General features: G+C 48.9%; 1 protein-coding gene across 3 annotated transcripts in view; it reads left to right on the forward strand.

The window, feature by feature from the left end:
• The window catches only part of IQSEC1 (IQ motif and Sec7 domain ArfGEF 1), a 266,555-nt gene that overhangs the window by 61,162 nt on the left and 191,259 nt on the right, over window positions 1-14,134 (forward strand). The gene's annotated exons all lie outside the window — the stretch shown is intronic.

Raw genomic sequence — 14,134 nt, forward strand, 5'->3', positions numbered from 1 at the left:
CTGAGGAACAGTTTCCTGAGTCATAAACCCAGACTGGGTTGGGGTCAAAGCTCACCTCCCAGGGCAGAACACCTTCCCTGGGCCAGGCTGCTCAGGGCACAGAGGTGTATTTCGGATTTAATGCAGAGAGCTCCTTCTGATTTTGCACTGGGCGAGAAATCCTTGTTGTGGAAGTGCCTCGCTGGGGTGGCTTTGGGAAATCCTCCCTTCACTTATGTCCTGCGGGGAGCTGGGGCTGGCTCTGGGAGCAGCTCTCAGAGCTGAGCTGCCTCCGAGGAATTTTCCATTTGCGTTGCTTCCACCGCTTATTAAACCCCAGCTCTCTAGTGGAAGTGGGTAATAATGGCTTTAGTTAACGAGGACTTGTTTGTGAATAATTAATTCCCGTCTCAGCATCCCAGAGATCTCTGTTAAGTCAGTAATGCTGATGATGCTGCTGGCTGGTGTCCTGTTACATAACTGGATTTGGGAGAGGGAAATGTATTTATACCTCGGGGAAGAACCTGCTTCAGTGAGGGCTCCTGCTCGTAGAAGCACAGATCTGCTGCTTTGGAAAGTGCAGTGTGAAAACCTCCCAGCTGGGCAGTTCCCACTTGGAAATGCTGAGTGCAGGGGGGAAGACTGATGCTGGAATATGTGAAGTGGCTTTTTAGTGTCATTTTGTACAGGGACTGAACCAGCCCTTTCCCCCTGCTCTGTCCCATTTTCTGCAAAGTGGAAGGAATTGCTGCTGTAGCCGTGGGAGGTGGGCTGGGATTTGGGAATGGTCTGGGTGAGATGTCCTGTCATTAGAGGGTCAGATGGTTTTGATGCTTTAGGCAGTTCCTTGCAGAACTGGATGAACAACACACATTTATTCCTGCTCATTAAGATTCCTAATCTGTCTCAAAAAGTTCTTTTTTCTTTAATATCCACCTGGTGGGAATATTGATGGGTTGGGGGGTTTTTTTTGAGCATTTTTCTTTTCAAGAAGTCATGATGCTGAAGCTGAGCGTGGTGCATGAAGAGCCCCAGAGTTGATGTGCTTTGTGTAGAAAATAGAAGTTATTAGTCATGTGGAACAGCCAGTAAACAGTAGAATGAAAATTTTAAATCTTAATGTTATCACTTTGATTATGAATACGAGAATGCTGGTAATAATGTTTTAAATTATATCCAAAGGTCCTGTTTTTTGAAGTGAAGGAACAGCTGTAATTCCATGGGAAAAGCTATTACCTGAAATGTGTTTACTGGACTTTCAATAAAATTAAGAAAATGAAAGTATGCCAGAAATTGTGTGAGCAAACAAATACTCAAGACTCAGATGTCTTCAATAACCTTTCAATTTTCTCTGTTGCTTTTGTTTAAATCATATTTTTAAGCAATAAAACCTGGGTAAACACTCGTAATATGGTTTGCAGGAATCTCTCCATAGCGTACAACAGTAAAAAAATGCGGCCAACACCTAAATCTGCACTGTATTTAAGAAATAAGCTTTGAAGTCATTTTCTTTCTGATGGGGATGCAATTTCCAGGTACATTCACAGGCTGCTGTTTGCTGAAATTCCCCTTTCTTTCTGGGAAGACGAGAAAATCCGTGTTACCCTTGGCGAATGTCTCCCTTGTTTGCTGCTTTTTACCTGTCCAGGAGGGCCTGCTCTGCCTCCTGCTTTTTCCAGCCCTTCAGACACGTGCAGTGAACTGGAATTTCCAGCAAAATATTCAGTGCCTCGTGCAGTCCGTGCGGACGTTCTGCACACCAGTTGTGTCCTTACCCCAGGGCCTTGCAGAGGTGCTCAGAGATCACTTGGGTGAGCTTCTGCCCGGTGTGGAGGAGCTCAGGGGGTCTGGAAGTGCTCCAGATCATCCCCTCGCAATCCTGGCTGGGGAGAGCTCTCCTGCAAGGAGGAAGCTGCTCGCTGAGGAATCCTGGGGGGAGCTGATTACCTGAAATGCATTTATCTTTAAAAACACTGTATCGTCCCAAAAGTGAGCTCGGTGAGATAGCTGTGCCTGGGGTTGGATTTGTGAGGTGGAAATACACTGGGAGGTGCTGGGGAGGACTTGTTGCTCCTTTTGGAAATGAGTAGTTAACTGCTAGCGTGGCATAAACTTCCCTTGCTCTCAGTCAAGCGAGAAGGGTTTCATCTTCCCCTTTAATGCACAAATTAATACGTGAAACGCTGCGTAACTGTTTCTTTGATGGAATTTTTCAAGCACTGCTGCGAGCTTGTACAACTGAGATGTGGGATGGAATGGTATAAAAGTGGAATTAAGCCAAGCATCTCCTCCTGCCTCACGAGGCAAAGGCTGGAGGAGGGCAAAGCTGTCGTGCTCCTGAAGGATTTGATTTCCTTAGGCTTCTGAGAAACCCAGATCCAAGGAGGTAGTGAAATATTTGAGGGATCTGAGAGCTGACTTGCTCAAGCAGGTGTGGAGTTACACTGAGATTACTCCACAGATGTGTCTGAGATGATTAAAGTTCCAGCCTGGCAGTGGTCCTTAAAAACCCGAGAGTCTCTGCCAGAGAAACAGGGCTGGTGTCCTCAGCAAGGAGCAGGGAAAGTGCCATAAGTGGCATTTTCTCCTTTTTTGAGCCTTTAAGATGTGCTATCAAAGCCGGCTGCTCTGCAGGAAGCCTGGTGTGTGGAATTGGCTGAGCCCTGGCCAGCGCTGGAGTTCAAGGCAGGATGTGAGAGTGCAGGGGCAGCCCTGAGTGCCTGGGCAGCGCCGTGGGGAGACAGAAAACAGCCACTTAATGTGCCAGGAAATTGTTCTGGTCCCCTTCCTCCTCATTCCCCTCCTTCAAATTAATGCTCTAACTGGGATTAAAAAGTTTCTTAGTTTTGTTTTCTTTTTGCTCTTTTTTTACTTTGTCACTGGGTTGGTTTTGTGTGGGATTTTTGGTTTTTTTTTTTGATAAGAAAAAGCAGCAAAACCCTGATGGCTGAGGTTGAGTTTGGTGCAATCTGCGTGGTGCAAACGTCTTTGCCTTTTTGACAGATTGCCTGGAGATTCTCAGTCCTGTGCCAGCAGCATCCCTGCACCGAGCATCCCCACTCAGCTGTGCCCCTGCTCCCCTCCTGAAGCCCTGCAATGTCATAAAAAACCCTTCAGTCACTTGGAACACAAACCTGTAGTCCTTGGAAGTAATTTTTCTGTTTCCTCTATAGGATGGTTTGGTTTAATTGTGTTTTTTGCTTTAAATGTGTAGCTCAGCTGCCCTTGCCAGGCTCCTCCTGCCCCCAGCTCCAGCTGCTCCCCGTGGCACCTTTCACCTGACATTAAAGTTTGTAGGAGATTTCTCACTGACTTGCTGGAAACTGGATGAGGCTCTTAAATTATGCACGAGCAGTGTGCTGCCTGCCTGAGTGAGGGATTCTTCACCTGGTGGGGATGGAAGGGATGTTTTAAAGGCTCTTGAAGCAGTTTGCAGCCGGGCACCACAAACTGCTCCTGTTCCTGTTCGGCTTTGCACCGTCCTGCCGGGGCTTTGGAGTTTGACGTGGCCAAAGTGATTTACACCAGGCTCAGGGCTGGGCTGTCAGGTCCCAGGGTCATGGGGAGGATGCTCTTGGATGGGACCCTAATAGAGACCCTGAGAAGGGGAAATGACCCTTCAGCCGGGTGATTCCTGAGTGCCCAACGTCCGGCAGCTGAACCCCGGCTGTTCCACCCATGGGTGCCTCTGGAAAGGGGCTGAGCCCCTGGAAGGCAGCACTTGGGCATCACTGAGAAACTCCAGCAGCCTTGCAGGGTGTGTCTGAGGCAGAGACGTGCCGCAGGATGTGAGCCAGCCTTTCCCAGATTGAGGGGCAGGTCAGGAGCTCTCCTCACTGCTGCTCTGTCCCTCCAGCAAACCTCCTCTCACAGGTGTTCTCCATCCTCCTCGGGGTTGTCTCACTGCCCTCTGAAGATGCCAAATCTCTCAGAACAGGTCTCGTGGCACGTTCTGCACTCCCTGGGATTTGCCCTCAGAGGCTGGTTGGTGTGGCTGCCGCGTTCCCCTGAGGAAAGCCGCGGGGTGCTGGGGCTGCTCTGCAGCTCCAGAGCTGGGGGAGTCTGTTCTGACACAGCACTGAGGCCCAGGAGGAGAGGGGAGTGGTTCATCCCCCATGGGGAGTGAGCCAAACCCAGCTAAAGAGCGGGACAGAGGTGCAGGAAGAGCTGGAGCAGTGTCCATGGAATGGTTTGGGTGGGAAGGAACCTCAAATCCCACCCAGTGCCACCCCTGCCATGGCAGGGACACCTCCCACTGTCCCAGGCTGCTCCAACCCCAATGTCCAACCAGGGGTCCCGGGGCAGCCACAGCTGCTCTGGGAATTCCATCCCAGGGCTTCCCCACCCTTGGAGTGGTGCATTCATGGCTACAAACCCTGCAGTAGTAACAAACTCTGGTTTGGGGTTGTTCTTTTCTCGAAGGGGCAGAATGAATTAAAAACTCGTCAGCGACACAAGGCTGCAGAATCTCTGTGGGGGAGCAGGAGCTGATGGCAGCAGTGCTGGGTTTCTACCCTGTGGTTTGTAGCACTGTTGCCTGCTCTGCTCAAAATGATGATTATAAAGTAGAGCTCTGAAATGACACCGTTCTGTTCCGTTAGTCATCGTTTTTTGCACTGGATGTCATTCAAATATTTGCTCTCTTCAGCTGATACTTTCCTCTGAGAAGTTTAATTGTCTAGAAAACAGCCTAAGTACATATTTAAGGAAACCAATCTGTATTTATGTGTTAAGGTTTCAGCTGCTGCAGCACTATTTCTCACATTGAGGCACGTTAGGAGGGGAAATGGTCTCTGCAGCTAAAAAAATCCACAGCAAATTAACTCAGCGATGTTGAATGGTGGCACCAGTGCAATTTTTTTTTTTTTTTTTTTTTTTTTTTTTTTTTTTTTTTTTTTTTTTTTTTTTTTTTTTGTCTCAGATGAAGCACTGCACACTGAGATATTTCATGTACAGTTTGTGAGGCACGTGCTTGAAAAGCTGTTCCAGACACGGTTAATGCTCCAGGCTGGGCTTGTTAGCACAGGGCTGAGGGGTGCCGGGCTGTTAATGAGTGACCTGCTGTGTGTGGAGCACGGTGTGGACATCACCACCTGCTCATGGCATTAAAATGAGGCTTGACCTTTATTATAATACGGATTTGAACAGCATAACATTGAACCTGCCCCGAGTTCCGAGGAATTCTGCAGAGAACACGCTCTCCCTCCAGGAGACACGGCTTTAATAGGCTTCAGGACTCCAGCAAGAGAGGGACTTGGCAACCAAATAATCTCCTTGTCTCACATCCAGCCACGGGGAAGGTTGTGCAGAATGACCCAGCAGCCCTGGAAGCTGCTGTTGTACAGCAGAGGATGGGACTGAAAGAAGTTGGTTGTAAAAGCAGCAGAGGTGAAGGGTTTATGGAGATGGTATTTAGATGTAGGCAGGGTAAAACCCTGTGTAGGGTGTAGCAGGATGCGACTTTTCTTGGTTCTCCTGTGCAAAATAGATTTTATTTCTGGGTAGCTCAATCTTAATGCGCAAAAATAATGTTCCTATAACTGTAAAAAATGGGTAACACTTGGGACTGAATGCAGAAATTACAAAAAAACACCCCCATCTTCTTCTCTTCTATGTTAAATTTAGCTATTCCTGGTCTTTGCAAAGGCCACGTTGCTCTTTGCAGAGGATGAGATACAAAACTCACCATTGATCTTCTGGTATTGTGCAACTCTCAACTACCTGGACGGTTCTTAATTCAATACAGAAATTGTCTTTAATTCTCTTAAATTGTTCTGTGCTGCTACGGTCAGGTGCTGAGCAGCTCTTAAATTTCTCTTATGGCGAATAAATGGCCTGATATCCAGGAGCCAAGGGTTGTAAATCCCAGTGCCATAAATCTCCCATCCATCCAGAGGAGGAGCTGCCAAGCTCCTGAAGGGTTTTGAGAAGCCCTGGCGGTGGGAATGTCATTTTAAGATTGCAGTGGCTTGGAGCTCCAGAGTCCTTCAGAGTTACTGCTTTGCTTTCATCCTGTGCACCACTGCCCAAACTCAGGATATGGAAATGTTCATTTTGAGGCTGAAAAATGGGTAGACAAAACCCCAGCCATCGAAACCCTGATGCAAAAAATCAGTAGGGTGATTTTAGGATGAAGAAAAACATTAGATACCAAACTCATGCAAGGTCAGAGAAGCATTTTTCGCTCTGTTTTTGGCCGATAGCAAATATAGCAAAAACCTCAAAGGGTTTTTCCAGCAGCTCTTGTCCAGCAATGTGCAGCCTCATCTACCTGCTGCTTATAACTGGGGTTAGCTTGGCAATAACCTGGAATGTTACTGGGAGGAGTTTCCCTCGCTCCCATCCTTCAACAAAGGCAAAACAAAGAAAAGAATTTAATTTTTTTTTTCTTGCTGTTGTAACGTAAGGATTAAAAGAAAAATGATGTAAAAAAATCAGTGAAATTTTCCCAAGAATGCTTTTTGTCACATATTCACAGACATTTAAAACATGAGGCAAAGTTCAAGTTTTGCTCGTGGGAAATATTCCAGGTGCAGCTGAGGAAAAACTGTGTTTCTGCTGTCTCTGTCACATGTCCCTGTGTTTTCTCAGAGCCACCTGAGCACTGTGACTGTGGGTTTGTAGAGAGTCTATCACAAAGAAGGAAAACATTCCCCCCTCTGGATGCAGCAGTCTGTAGTGCTGGGAAGTGTAAGCCTCGTGAAGGAGAAAGCAGCCCGGATATTTTCCTTAGCACTGTTTGATTGAGTCCCTGTGCCCTGCAGTGTCTGTATTGCATTAGAGGATGTTCATTTGCAATTCTGCCGCTGTTAGGCAGGATCAGCTTTGTGGGCTCGCATGGACATTGCCACATCTGTTGAAATAAGTGTTTGGGGGGCTTGAATTGCTTTGCTGAATTAGTTCTGCTTTCCTGGAAGTGATTCCTGAGTGCTGGGAGCAGGATGTGGCCACTGTGCTAAACACTGATGCTCATCTGCCTGGATGTGATTTTGAGATTGCTGCCAAGGGGAGTGAGACTCATTCAGGTGTTCTGAGGCTGTTGGAGGCCACAGGGATCAGCTGGATGTGTTTGGGGCTCCTCTGAGTAGTGTTAACAGCAGCACTGGCCGTGGTGCAGGTAAAGCCTCAGACCTTCTCCAAGGACCTTCTGCTTTCCAGCTTCAAAATGAATATTCCAATGTATTAAGTTTGGGGAATGCTGCCGCAGCTCGCCTGTGTGTGAGGCAGAAGTGGGGCTGTGATTCCAAGGAAATCCTGCATTCCTGGTGCGATCTGTGAGGAAAATGCAGGTGGTGCTGTGAGATCAGTGACTCCTTGGATCAGCTGACTGGGATAAGGATTTGTGTGCAAGGACCAGCCAGCCCTGCTGGGCTCTGAACTGTTTGTGAAGGGCTGCTGAGAAAAACCTTGAGGCTGGAACAGAATATTTGTGTCTCTGGGATGCAGCTGAGCCCCTCGTGGGAAAGCAGAGCAAGGAGCAACCATCTGATTTCCAAGGAATGTTCCTCCTGGCCCGAGGGATGCGTGGAGGAGCACGCCTGGCATCCTGCTCCCTGCTGGGGGAGTTCCTGTGTGAAACTGGGGAGAAGGGATTGCTGCAGCCTGGAAAGGGGATTCCCTCAGCAGTGGTGTGTCCAGCTGAGTGTCTCTGGTGCGTTCCAGGGCTTGTTCTTCCCTGTGCCAGGAGGGGTTGAGGCTGGATGTGGTCACAGGGGCTGTCACTGTGATGCTTCAGCCTTGAAAACTGCTGCCTCACCTCAGAGAGGCTTTAAACTCTCCCCTCTTAATTTTATCTCGAAGAGGAAGATGCGATCCCTGTGTTTTTCCTGGATTAACCCCAAAAGCCATGTCCCTTTTCCCAGGCTGCCTTTTGGGAGTGTCTCTTGAGCACTTCCCACTGGTGACCAAACCCTTGGCTCCTGGGAGTGGCTGAGGTTGGAGTGGCCTTGTCTTTGTTGGCAGGGAGCTGTGTGATGGACACCTTTGCCACCTGTATCCTCCCAGCTCCTCTGAAAGGTGCTTTTGCCAGGAGCCCCTTCGGTGCTGCTCTCTGACCAAGCTCCTTAAAGGAGGTGTCTCCTCACAGCCTGGTTCTGCTGGCAGCCCTCTCCAAACTGCTGGGGAAGGAAGGGCAGTGCTTCCTTGGAGCAATCCACGAGGGATGTTTAGTGTTCCTGAGGGGGAGCAGGAAGGGCTAGAGCAAACAGGAATGTTTAACCTCCCTGGGCTGTGGGTCAGCGGGGTCTGGGGATCCATTCCATCAGCCTGTGCTGTTCTGCTGGGTTGTGTTCATAGAGCAGACAGGAATGTTTAACCTCCCTGGGCTGTGGGTCAGTGGGGTCTGGGGATCCGTTCCATCAGTCTGTGCTGTTCTGCTGGGTCGTGTTCATAGAGCAGACAGGAATGTTTAACCTCCCTGGGCTGTGGGTCAGCGGTGCTCAGTGGGGTCTGGGGATCCGTTCCATCAGTCTGTGCTGTTCTGCTGGGTCGTGTTCATAGAGCAGACAGGAATGTTTAACCTCCCTGGGCTGTGGGTCAGTGGTGCTCAGTGGGGTCTGGGGATCCATTCCATCAGCCTGTGCTGTTCTGCTGGGTTGTGTTCATAGAGCAAACAGGAATGTTTACCCTCCCTGGGCTGTGGGTCAGCGGTGCTCAGTGGGGTCTGGGGATCCATTCCATCAGCCTGTGCTGTTCTGCTGGGTCGTGTTCATAGAGCAGACAGGAATGTTTAACCTCCCTGGGCTGTGGGTCAGTGGGGTCTGGGGATCCATTCCATCAGCCTGTGCTGTTCTGCTGGGTTGTGTTCATAGAGCAGACAGGAATGTTTAACCTCCCTGGGCTGTGGGTCAGTGGGGTCTGGGGATCCATTCCATCAGCCTGTGCTGTTCTGCTGGGTGGTGTTCACAGAGCAGGAAGGAATGTTTAACCTCCCTGGGCTGTGGGTCAGTGGGGTCTGGGGATCCATTCCATCAGCCTGTGCTGTTCTGCTGGGTGGTGTTCATAGAGCAAACAGGAATGTTTAACCTCCCTGGGCTGTGGGTCAGTGGGGTCTGGGGATCCATTCCATCAGCCTGTGCTGTTCTGCTGGGTGGTGTTCATAGAGCAAACAGGAATGTTTAACCTCCCTGGGCTGTGGGTCAGTGGTGCTCAGTGGGGTCTGGGGATCCATTCCATCAGCCTGTGCTGTTCTGCTGGGTCGTGTTCATAGAGCAAACAGGAATGTTTAACCTCCCTGGGCTGTGGGTCAGTGGGGTCTGGGGATCCATTCCATCAGCCTGTGCTGTTCTGCTGGGTTGTGTTCATAGAGCAAACAGGAATGTTTAACCTCCCTGGGCTGTGGGTCAGCGGTGCTCAGTGGGGTCTGGGGATCCATTCCATCAGCCTGTGCTGTTCTGCTGGGTGGTGTTCACTGTGCACAGAGCAGTGGCAGGCTCTGGGGGAGTTCCACACTCCTTGTCTGTGTTCCCAGGAGCTGCCCGTGGTGCCTGCGCTGGGATGAGCTCCCCTGGTCATTAATTTCCAGCTTTAGTAATGAAAGAGACTGGATCAGGCAGTCATTAGGCTCTGAGCACGTGTTCACGGGGGGCTCAGTGGATTAAGTGTGCGTGGAAGGATGAGCTGAACGCAGCAGGGGGATGAGACTGGGGATCAGCAGAGCTGCTCCTGGGCAGGGCTCTCAGCACCGGGAGCTGTCCAGCCTGGGACGAGGCTCCTGCTTCCCCAGGGCTGAGTCCCGGGGCCATCCTGGTGTCCAGCTGCAGCAGATGCTTTAATCCTGCTGCCTCGGATTCTTCACCATTGATGAGTCTTCACTGGACATTAAATATCTATATCTGTATCTGTGTACCTCACAGAATATCCTGAAGTGGAAGGGACCCACAAGGATCATCAATCCAACCCCTGGCCCTGCACAAAGCAGTGGGATTTTTTTCTTGGCTTCAAACAAGTGAGACAGCTCCACAAGGGAATTCTGGTCATGGTTCTGTTTTTCACGTTGTGGCTGAAGCTCCATGGCCCAGGAACTTTGTGTTTCTGCAAGGCCAAGGACCCTGATTGTGAGCCAGCAGGAAGGATTGGTCTGGATTTAGTGGGATTTCAGTTTCTACACTGGACCCCAGGGAGAGGGAGGTGTGATGGTGCAGTATCCTGGCGTGGATTATCTTGGATTATGTGACCCTGCGGTGGGGGTCGCGGTCAGAGCTCACAAAGAAAACCCAAACCACAGCAAAAGCAGAATCACAGAGGGCTTTCCCAACCTTAATGGTTCTAGGATAGAATGCAACCATTCCCCCAGCACCTGTCCCGCAGTGCCACATCCACGTGGCTTTGGACACTCCCAGGGACAGCGATCCACCACTGCCCTGGGCAGGTCAAACAGGGTGAGGAGTGTTGAGCCTTTGCAGCCTGCTGTCACCACACCTGTGCACCCACGTGTCCCCTGCCACCAGGGCAGCATCTCAGCCCGTTCTCCTGGGTTTCAGCTCTTTTTTACCAGGGTCACTCTGCTGCTTTGCTCCAGGATACGTCTGCACACATTTCTGCCTCTTTGCCAAGCAGTTTTAGCTTCAGAGGCCTGAAAATGGGTCAGCTCACAGCTGTGCCATGAAGTATCTAAAGCCTGTGGTATTACAACGTGGTCACAGTATTTATTTACTTTTTAGCAATGCTGGCAAAAATACAGGTATTTTCTGCAAAATTAGGTGCGTGAAGATTTCATGCAAGCACCTAATTCCTGTGTGTGTTCAAATCTCTTGGGCAGCTGGGACCCTCCCCCTGGCTTGGTCCTGCAGCCCCAAATTCTGCAGCTCGTGTCAAAAGCAGGAGGGATTTAGTGCAGTGGAGTGAGCCATTCCCTGTCTGCATGGTCCACTGCATAAACCAGGCCTTGGAGAAGGCTTAGCAAAGACCCAGAGCCACTGGGCTGAAACTGTCTGAGAATTTCCATCCTGGGGAGAGTGAATATTTTTAAAAAGATAATACCTTAAAATAATCCTGCGAGTCCTTTGCTGCCAGTGCTGTGTGAGCTCTCTCTGTGAGTTGTACATGGCTTTATAAACACTGCTGCACACAGCTTTATAAACCTGAGAGAGGTTTTTCTCATCTTAGCAGGGAGGAGGAAGCCAGGGAAATGATTCTGGGATCCTTTATGGAACAGGGAAGCAGAGATTGGTGTCAGTTCAGGATGCCCAAGTTCCAGCCTAAGAGAGAAGTGCTTGGCTCTGGAAGCTCTCTTGCTCCATGAGTCTTCCTTTCTAGTTTTCTTTGCTAAACCCATATTTAATCTCAAATTCACAGCAATCTGTATTTTTTTCCCCTAAGACCTATGCCAGAACATTTCTAAAACTGTGGCCCAGCATCATCCTCACCCTTTTTTACTTGCAAAAAGAAGTTTGGGAAGAAGGAGACTTTGAGCATATCTGGATAGTTTTTGTCTGAAATGAACTGCTTCAACTAAAGCTGTGGTCCTTTTGCAGAAGGATCAGATCTCTTTTGATAGGGACAAAAGCCTGCCTCTGATTCATTTTATTCTATCACCTGAGTATTTGCTAACCCTGGCCACCTCCATCTCTCTCGTGCCATGAAGTGCTGTCATTTCTCAGAAAACACTCAGGAGGAATTGAATGTTCTTCAGTTTACAAGAAGCTGCAAAGAGGTTCTAAGAAAATGTCTTGCCTGGTGTTCAAGAGGAAGGGTTTTATCCCGTGAATAGCTAAATCAGGGAGAGGGTGATGCTGTGGTGGCAGGCTGGAGATGAAGGTTTGATTTCCACTGTAACGAGACCTGCCTGGGTAACCTCCCATAAATGCAAAGCTTTTAATAGCTCAGCATGCAGTGATATAAAAGCATATTAATTAGAGCATTTATTAATTTGCAGTTGTTTCAGCTTTGATTGTACTGTGGAAACAAAGACTTTTCTTTACAGCACTGAATGCAAATGTTCTCCTTACGCTGCCAGGAGAGTGCAGCATGTGGGAACGGCACCAAGGGGACAGGCAGGGACTATCCCAGGAATTCTGCCCTGGGCAGAGACACAGAGCCTGGGGAGTCTCCTCCCTGGGGACATTCCAGAGCTGTGTGGCCACAATCCTGTGCCCTGAGATGGCCCTGCTGGAGCAGGGAGGTGGCACCAGATGCCCCCTGTGCTCCCTTCAGCCTGGCCCATGCTGGGATTCTCTGAGGTAGATTATCTCTGTGAAATTCCTCTGTTCCAGGTGCCCTGGGGAGGGGTAGGACACCTTTCAGCTCCCCAGGAAGATCCTCAGAGCTGGAACCAAAGTTAGGGGTGTATGCATGCTGAGCAACCAGTTCATGTCATCTCCTCAGGGCAGCATGGAGGGGGAAAGTGAACTAAAGCCCTCATTGCAAATCCTGTTCCAATTAGCAGCAGCATTTCTCACTCCTGTCCTTGTCTCTTGCTGACACTTTGGATGGAAAAGACAAAACAAAGAAAGATTTTCCTGTTCGTCATTGTGGGTGTCAGGCATGACGAGTTCACCAGCTGCCTTGGAATGTGCAGCTCAAAAAAGGAGGGGTTTGTAGTGTCAGATATTTTGGGTTTTCATTTACCAAATTGGATAAGGTAGGGGCTGAGCACGATAAATAACTGAGCGTTCCTCATATAAATATAACAGCTCTGAGTGTTTGTTTAGAATATCATAGAGAGCTGCAGAATATATATCAGAGGGAGAGAATCCTCAGTGGGATTAATCAAAATTCTGTTTACAGAGCAGTGACTTGGGCTGGAAATGTGTGTAAGTGGGACAAGTATCATGCTCTGTCTTAAGTGTTCAATACAATCACACTTTTACTGTGCTTTGTGTTGTATTATCCAGATCCCCCTGCTTCTGAGGTAGCAGACAGCATCCTTCCTCTGCCCTGGAGAATTCCAGCTGGACAAGGGCAGCAGGAGAGGCTGGGACCCCCCTGCTGTCCCCCAGGGCAGGGGCACGGGCTGTGCAGCCTCTGGGTGAGCTGAGCACGACAAGTGCTCGCTGCTGTAAGCAGGCTGAGCTCCCCGGCTCAGACCCACTTATTTATCAGCTTGTGTTTCAAATTAGTGCAAGTCTTCTCTGCCTGACTCTCAAATTGGAAGGTGCCTGAGGGTGTGGAAGCTGAAACCATGTCAGCTTGGTCTGACACCAGCTGTAACAATTTCCCCAGGAATAAGCCCAGGTTTCAGGTGGGTGCTGCCTACCATGAAAGCAGCGGGTAAAAACTGTCATCACAGAAGGATTCAGAGCAAGGCACAGCTTAGGATCCATGGATCTGTTACTTGAATTGAATAAAATTGGTGGTTTTGGCAGCTCTTTGAAATACAATTAGATTAGAAAACAGCTGAGGAATAGTTGGACAACAGCCTGCAGGCTAATAAAACAATCTTTCTGTATTACTGATCTCCAAAAGGCTCCAAAGAAGAAAAGAAGGGGTGTTTAGCTATTAGAATTAAAATTGTGTCTTGGTATAAAAGCCACATAAGGAGCAAGTGAAGGATTTCCAATGAGTGTGGTTTTTTGAAGCAGAGTTGCCATTTCCAGTGGCTTATCCCTTGAAGAATTCCAGCTCATGGTGATGACACCCAGCTCGTGTTCCTTCTGCACAGAGAGCCATTTCCATACCAAATGTCACTGCTGGGCTGTAGTGCCTGCAGTTCCAGGAAGGGAATGGCTGCTGGATTTGCCATCCCACAGGCTTTACCTAACCCTAAAGCTCCTAAAGGTAGATTTTTTCTTTTTTTTATCTGCCAAACATTGAGGGTACCGACAGCTGGGGTGGAGGTACAGAAATGGTTTTAAAATGCCAAATTCTGTCATGCTGCAACATATCCCAGCTCTGGATTACAAAGCACCATGGATTTATTGGTGGTCAAAAAGAGGTGGCACTAAAATTAGAATTAATTACGGTGGATGCGGTTCAATAGTTGAGCTTTGGCGTCAGTGCTGGAGAAGTTACTGGGAGAGAAGTACTGGGATGAAAACTGGGCACAGACACCTCCTCAGCACCAAAACATCTGCACAGTCCGGTCCTGTGCTGCTTGCCAAAGGGAGGAAGTGACCTGCCATACTCAGGTGCAGAACCAATTGCATAAAAGTCAGATAAATAAGTAAGAAAATGTAAAAAAAAAAAAAAAAAATTAAAGCCCACTGTTCTAGTGATG

This window comes from Hirundo rustica, chromosome 12, assembly GCF_015227805.2.
Source record: "Hirundo rustica isolate bHirRus1 chromosome 12, bHirRus1.pri.v3, whole genome shotgun sequence".
NCBI lineage: Eukaryota > Metazoa > Chordata > Aves > Passeriformes > Hirundinidae > Hirundo > Hirundo rustica.